At 48.0% G+C, this 6156-nt stretch overlaps 1 long non-coding RNA gene across 1 annotated transcript in view; it reads left to right on the forward strand.

Moving 5' to 3' along the window:
• Window positions 1-6156, forward strand: part of LOC309520792 — a 106251-nt gene that overhangs the window by 37480 nt on the left and 62615 nt on the right. The window lies entirely within an intron of this gene.

Below are 6156 nucleotides of genomic sequence, written 5' to 3' on the forward strand. Positions count from 1 at the left end.
AGCTACCACGGACTAGCGTAGCTAACCCCACCTGGAGTTGTTTTTTAACAGTTGTTAGCTCGGACCACACATACACACACAACACACGTAACACACACAAAATAAATAGGAGAAATGGAATGGAATACGACCGACGGGCCTCTCCCCCTCCTCCAATCTGGAATGAAATCTCTGGAACTGTAATGAAAACTGGGAGATTCTGCACTCTGCCACCCCCCGAGTTTATGAGGGCATGAAGAAACCAAATGTTGAAATAAAAAGCAATGATTAGAGAAATGACCCATTTTGTATGTCTTGGGAAGAAAAGAGAAAATGTTTAATCTGTGGTTCTTGGGAATGCACCCTTCCCCCTAAATTTCAGGGTCTAAATCAAGCCCCAAACCAGAACATTCCTCGCCACTTTGAGTCTTCCTTTGATCACCATGGTTGCTTGAATGTTACAAAGATGGTGAAAGGGTTCGGTGATCCCCACAGGATTGAGGAAGCAACTCTGAAGGGCTGAGAGGACTGAACCAGAGAGAGAGATTTCCGCCCAGTAAGTCAACCTGGACTGGAAGAAGGTGACCGTTCTGGACACCACATTTAAGAAGGATATTGACAAGCTGGAACGTGTGCAAAGGAGAGCAACCAAGATAATCAAGGGTCTGGAAACCAAGCCTAATGAGGAACAGTTGAGGGGGATGTTTAGCCTGAAGAAGAGAAGACTAAGAAGTGAGATGATGGCTGTCTTCCAATATTTGAAGGGCCATCACATGGAAGATGGAGCAAGCTTCTTTTGTACTGCTCCAGAGGGGGTGGACCTGAGCAAATGGATCCAAATGAAAAGAGATTCTGACTAAACTCGAGCTTTCTGATTGTAAGAGCTGTTTGACAGTGGAATGGACTTTCTCAGAAGGTGGTGGACACTCCTTCATTGGAGGTCAATAAGCAGAGGTTGGATCCAGGCCACTTGGTCTCAGCAGCTCAAGGGATGGTGCTGCCCTGCGTACATTTGAGCATTCTTTGCCACTAGTTAATTTCATTTAATTAGCCAGAACGGCAAGGAACGACGGCACTTTCCTGACTGGCGTGTTTACCGACAAACATGCCACTCCTGCCATATAATTGGTGGGGAGAGAAGAGATGAGGCTGTCTGCATTCGGCAGCAAAGATCCCTTTCGGATAATTTGCAATATTGCGGGAGGGGGTTGGGGGCAGAGGTGCGAGCTAGCGGCACTCACTGCAACCTCAGTCTCAAAGCTGAAGAACTGGTAGCTGTCATTCTGCACAGCCGCTGCTAAGAGAGCATTGCATTCATTGCCTGATGCTCACGCCAATAAAACAGGCTTAGGAACTTAGGGAGCTGCTAGGCCATGGGGGCCAATCTGTACCAGTACTGTCTGCACTGACTGGCAGCAGCTCTCCAGAGTTGCAGGGCAGGACATATTCCCAGCCCTACCTGGAGATGCCACACAAAGTGTGTGTTCTGCCACTCAGCTGCGGCCCTTCCCCTAAAAATAAAGCAAGTTTCTAGTCCTCATGGCTCTGAACACTGACATGGGGAAATAGAAAGCTGCTACATATACAGAGAGTCAGGCCCTTGGTCTGTCTGGCACGTTATCATCTGCATTGAATGTCAGCAGCAATCCAGGATTTGGGGCACAGAGCCCTTTCCCAGCCCTAGCAGGAGATGCCATCAGGATTTGAACACAAGACTTTATCAGATGCTTTGCCACTGAGCTGCAAGACCCGCCATCAACACAATGGAAAGGATTGAGGGGGAAGCCATCAAGAGATGATCAATGCTCCAGAAGGCTGAATTCTCCTGAGGAATGTCTGGATGTCGCATGTGCTGAGAAGATGGAAGGGACCCAGAGGGCCATCTAGACCAACCCCCTGCTATGCAGAAGGAGATGACAGCGAAGACCACACTGGCTGTTTTCAAATATTTAAAAAGGATGAAAGAAAGGAAGATTGCTCATCCTGGATTCTGGGAAACAGGTTTTCCTCCCTCCCACCCATCCACCCCAAAAAGCAATTGTGTTTAAATGACAAGAAGCTTAAGAACTTAATGCTCAGGAATGAAGGCCGATGCGAAGGATGTGGCGGAATCTCTTTATTTGGCGGCTTTTCAAAGTTGATTGGGATGCTTTCGGTAGATCGGCTATCCTGCTTCTCAGGACAAATCTGGACAGCCCACTGGCTCAACTCCAAGCATTCAGTTGTAAATCCGCTAACATGTCCAACCAGAATTTGCTGGTCAAAAAAGATAAGAGAGGTGTTTTGCATTTTTTTGCACCCACTTTGATTCAGTATGACAGTCACAGTGCTCACAAGGGGAGCTGAGGAGATCGGCAGTACCTTAAGACTTTATTCAACAGACCCACTGAAATTAATGCACATGGCTACAGTAACTTGGGCCCATTTCTTTGCAGAAGCAAAGAAAGCTGATGCTATTCTAGGCTGCATCAACAGAAATGTAGCGTCCAGATCAGAGGAAGTAATAGTACCACTAGATTCTGCCTTGGTCAGGCCACACCTGGAATACTGTGTCCAGTTCTGAGTGCCACAGTTTAAGAAGAATATTGACATATGCAGAGGTGACCAAGATGATCAAGGGTCTGGAAACCAAGCCTTATCAGGAACGGTTGAAGGAGCTGGGTAGGTTTAGCTTAGAAAAGAGGAGACTAGAGGGGAGATATGTTGATACCTTCAAATGTTTCAAGGGCTGACACATGGAAGACGGAGCAAGCTTGTTTGTTCCTGCTCTGGAGGGTAGGACTTGAACCAATGGATTCAAGTTACAAGAAAGGAGATCCTGACCAAATTAGTTCTTCCTAATATTTCCTAAACAAACTTTCTCAAGTAAAAAATAAATTGAATAAGTTTCTGAAGGAAAGAGTTGATCGACACACCCAGGACTGCAGATAAGGAGGAAGGCCAGCTGGTGGATGCTGGTTGAAGACAGACCAGGACATCAGCAAAGCGGTGTCCTGTGTGCCCTGATGGAGCAGTTTCCACTGCTTGGCCATGTGGGGATTCCGCCCCATGAGTCTGAAGGGACAGCGCTGCCGGGAGAGTAATAAAGCCTCCTCTTATCTAATTACGCAAAGCAGAGAAAGCTGAGCTGGTCTGGTTACCAAGAGCAAGATGAGGACACGTGAGATAAGGGTCTGTGGCTGGTGTCAGTTTCCCAGGCTCAGTTCTCAGGCATCATTGAGGAGGACGGCCACCTGGTCTGGTGCAAGGTTGGTTCCTAGCAGAAGAAGGTGAGAAGAGCCTGGTGGATCCAGCCAATGGTCCGTCCAGCCCAGCATCCCCTTCTCACAGTGGCCAACCAGTTGGGAAACCCACAAGCAGGATTTGAGCATAAGAGCCCTCTGTCCTCCTGCAATTTCCAGAAACTGGTATTGAGAAGCCTTGGTACTGAGAGCATAGCCAATTGCGGCTAGTAGTAATCAACAGTTTTGAATTCTGGTGCTGGAGGAGACTCTGGAGAGTCCCACGGACTGCAAGAAGATCCAACCGATCCATTCTGAAGGAAATCAACCCTGAGCACTCATTGGAAGGACAGATCCTGAAGCTGAGGCTCCAAGACTTTGGCCACCTCATGAGAAGAGAAGACTCCCTGGGAAAGACCCTGATGCTGGGAAAGATGGAGGGCCCAAGAAGAAGGGGACGACAGAGAATGAGATGGTGGGACAGTGTTCTTGAAGCTGCCAGCATGATTTTGACCAAACCACAGCTGTCAACGTTTCCCTTCTTTAAGGGAAATTCCCTTATTCTGAATAGGATTCCTTGCAAGAAAAGGGAAAAGTTGACAGCTATGGACCAAACTGCGGGAGGCAGTGGAAGACAGGAGTGCCTGGCGTGCTCTGGTCCATGGGGTCACAAAGAGTTAGACACGACTAAACGACTAAACAACAACAGCAGTCATTAACAGCCCTCTCCTCCTCCATGAATTTGTCCAATCCTATCTGAAAATGCGACCCAACACCTTTCTGCACCACTAGAGAATTCACCTACCCACTTCCCACCCTGAGTATATGCTTCTCCAGGTCACTTCCACTATTCTGAAATCGACCCACCCAAGCAAAGATCGTGTCAGGCAGTGAGCTGGGTGGACATGGGATCATGAAGGATAGGAACCGTAGAGTTGGAAGGTGTCCCCAAACACAGTCTAGTCCTGGCATCTCCAACCTTCAGCCCTACAGATGTTTTGGACTACAGTTCCCATCATCCCTGACCACTGGTCCTGTTAGCTAGGGATCATGGGAGTTGTAGGCCAAAACATCTGGATGGGCACAGGTTGGGGATGCCTGATCTAGTCCAACCCTCTGCAATGCAGGAACCACAGCTCAGGAATCCCTGACGGATGGCCATTCAACCTCTGCTTAAAAACCTCCAATGAAAGAGAGCTCACTGCCTTCTGCAGGAGTCTGTTCCACTGTCAAACAGCTCAGTCAGGAAGTTCTTCCTAATGTTGAGTCAGGCTCTCCTTGCTTGTCATTTGGATCCAGTGGTTATGGTCCTCCCCTCCGGGGCAGCCGAAGACAAGTTTGTTCCACCTTCCATTGCAAGTGTCCTTTAGAAGATGGCTATGCTACCATCCCTCTTGTCAAGGAAAAGAGCCTTCCATTGCAATCTAGTACCAGGCTGTCTGCAAGAGGAAACAGACCTGCTGTTTATGCCAGTCCCATGGTCCTTCAATCAACCTGTCTGCTGGTTTTCTGAGAGCAGAAAGGCTGTAGTTCAGTGGCAGAGTGGCACAAGGTCACAGGTTCAATCCCCAATGGCATCTTCAGATTGGGCTGGGAGAGAACCCTCTCTGAAATCCTGGAAAGCCACTGCTAGTACGTGTAAACAATACTCAGCTAGATGGAACAATTGTCTGAAATAAAGCAGCTTCCTAGGTTCCAGAAGGGCTAAGGGAACAAGGGCTCCAGGCCTGGCAGACCCTTCAAACAAGTCCTTGACTATTTGCATAGCCTTGACCGTGGTGGCCCCAGTGAGGAAGCCCATTTAGAAGCAAACTGGGTTTGCAATCTATTGAGCAGTAGAGAGAGAGGGCCCCAACGAACTGAGACCTACTCTTGAGCTCCTTCGTATCTGTTTTGCACCAGTATCACTGAAGGGAAGACAAAGCAAAGAGGAAACAAAACTCTCTGCTCTTGGAAAAGAGGAGAGAGGACTTGGTGTTGGTTACCAGGAATGATTGGGGCCCTTTTGCACATTGCATTTGCAAAGATACGGGCGATGAAACATATCCTTGAAGCCACGCAAGAAACTAACATCATGAGAAGGGCAGAATCTGCCTACAGGCCTCTTGCAACGTGAGAACTCTGATGAAGGATCCCAGATCTCGTGAGTCACAGCTTTTCTTGCAAACTGAGTCACGTGCTTTGCTAACTCGTGAGCTGCATTTGACTGTACAAAGCAGCTTTTAGAAAGGCTGCGTGGGATGTCCGTATGAACAGGCCAATCGGCGACATCAATGTGTGTTGTTGTTGTTTAGCATGACTCATGAATGTGTACCCAAAAACTCCATTGCCGGTCATGTAGAACTTAAAAGACAACCAGAATTCCACCAGAGAGCAAGAACAGTCAGATAAAAGTTTTAAGAACTGGGGTGCAATTCAATCTGACGTTGTGCTCAAGCACAGAGCTGAATTGATTTGGTTTGGAAACATCAGGGAAACTTAGATGATTTTTCTGCATAGTTTAAGGCCACCTTTGTGGCAGGGTTTTGGGCGCAGGCCAAGGTGGGCACTGTGGGCAAAGGAACGACCGCCCAAATAGCAGAGTGGCTCGGAGTGAGAGCCCCAAGAGCAGATATTGTAGAGCAAGAGAGATCTGGATGTGGAGGGACTAGTAGCGGATTAAATCTGCTGTTTTGTGGGAAGAAGCCCACATCCTGGGCCCCAAAGTCAATCTCCAGGGACTTCTGGAGAACTGGAGAAAGCTCCTGGGATGCTCTCATTTGCTCCATCCTCTCTTTGCTCAGGTTGCTCAGGTTGAGGACCTCAACAGTTTCCATTTGGAAGCCTTCTCCAGAAAGAAATTATTGTGCCAGAGTCTGTTCCCTGCCACCAAACTACAAAAGAAAAATTAAGCCCTCCTGCCGCAAACCTAGAATCCTTTATCCTCTTTGAAAAAGAGGCTCGATATTGTTTTAGA

The sequence above is a fragment of the Podarcis vaucheri genome (genome assembly GCF_965113315.1).
Source record: "Podarcis vaucheri genome assembly, chromosome: 16".
Lineage (NCBI taxonomy): Eukaryota > Metazoa > Chordata > Lepidosauria > Squamata > Lacertidae > Podarcis > Podarcis vaucheri.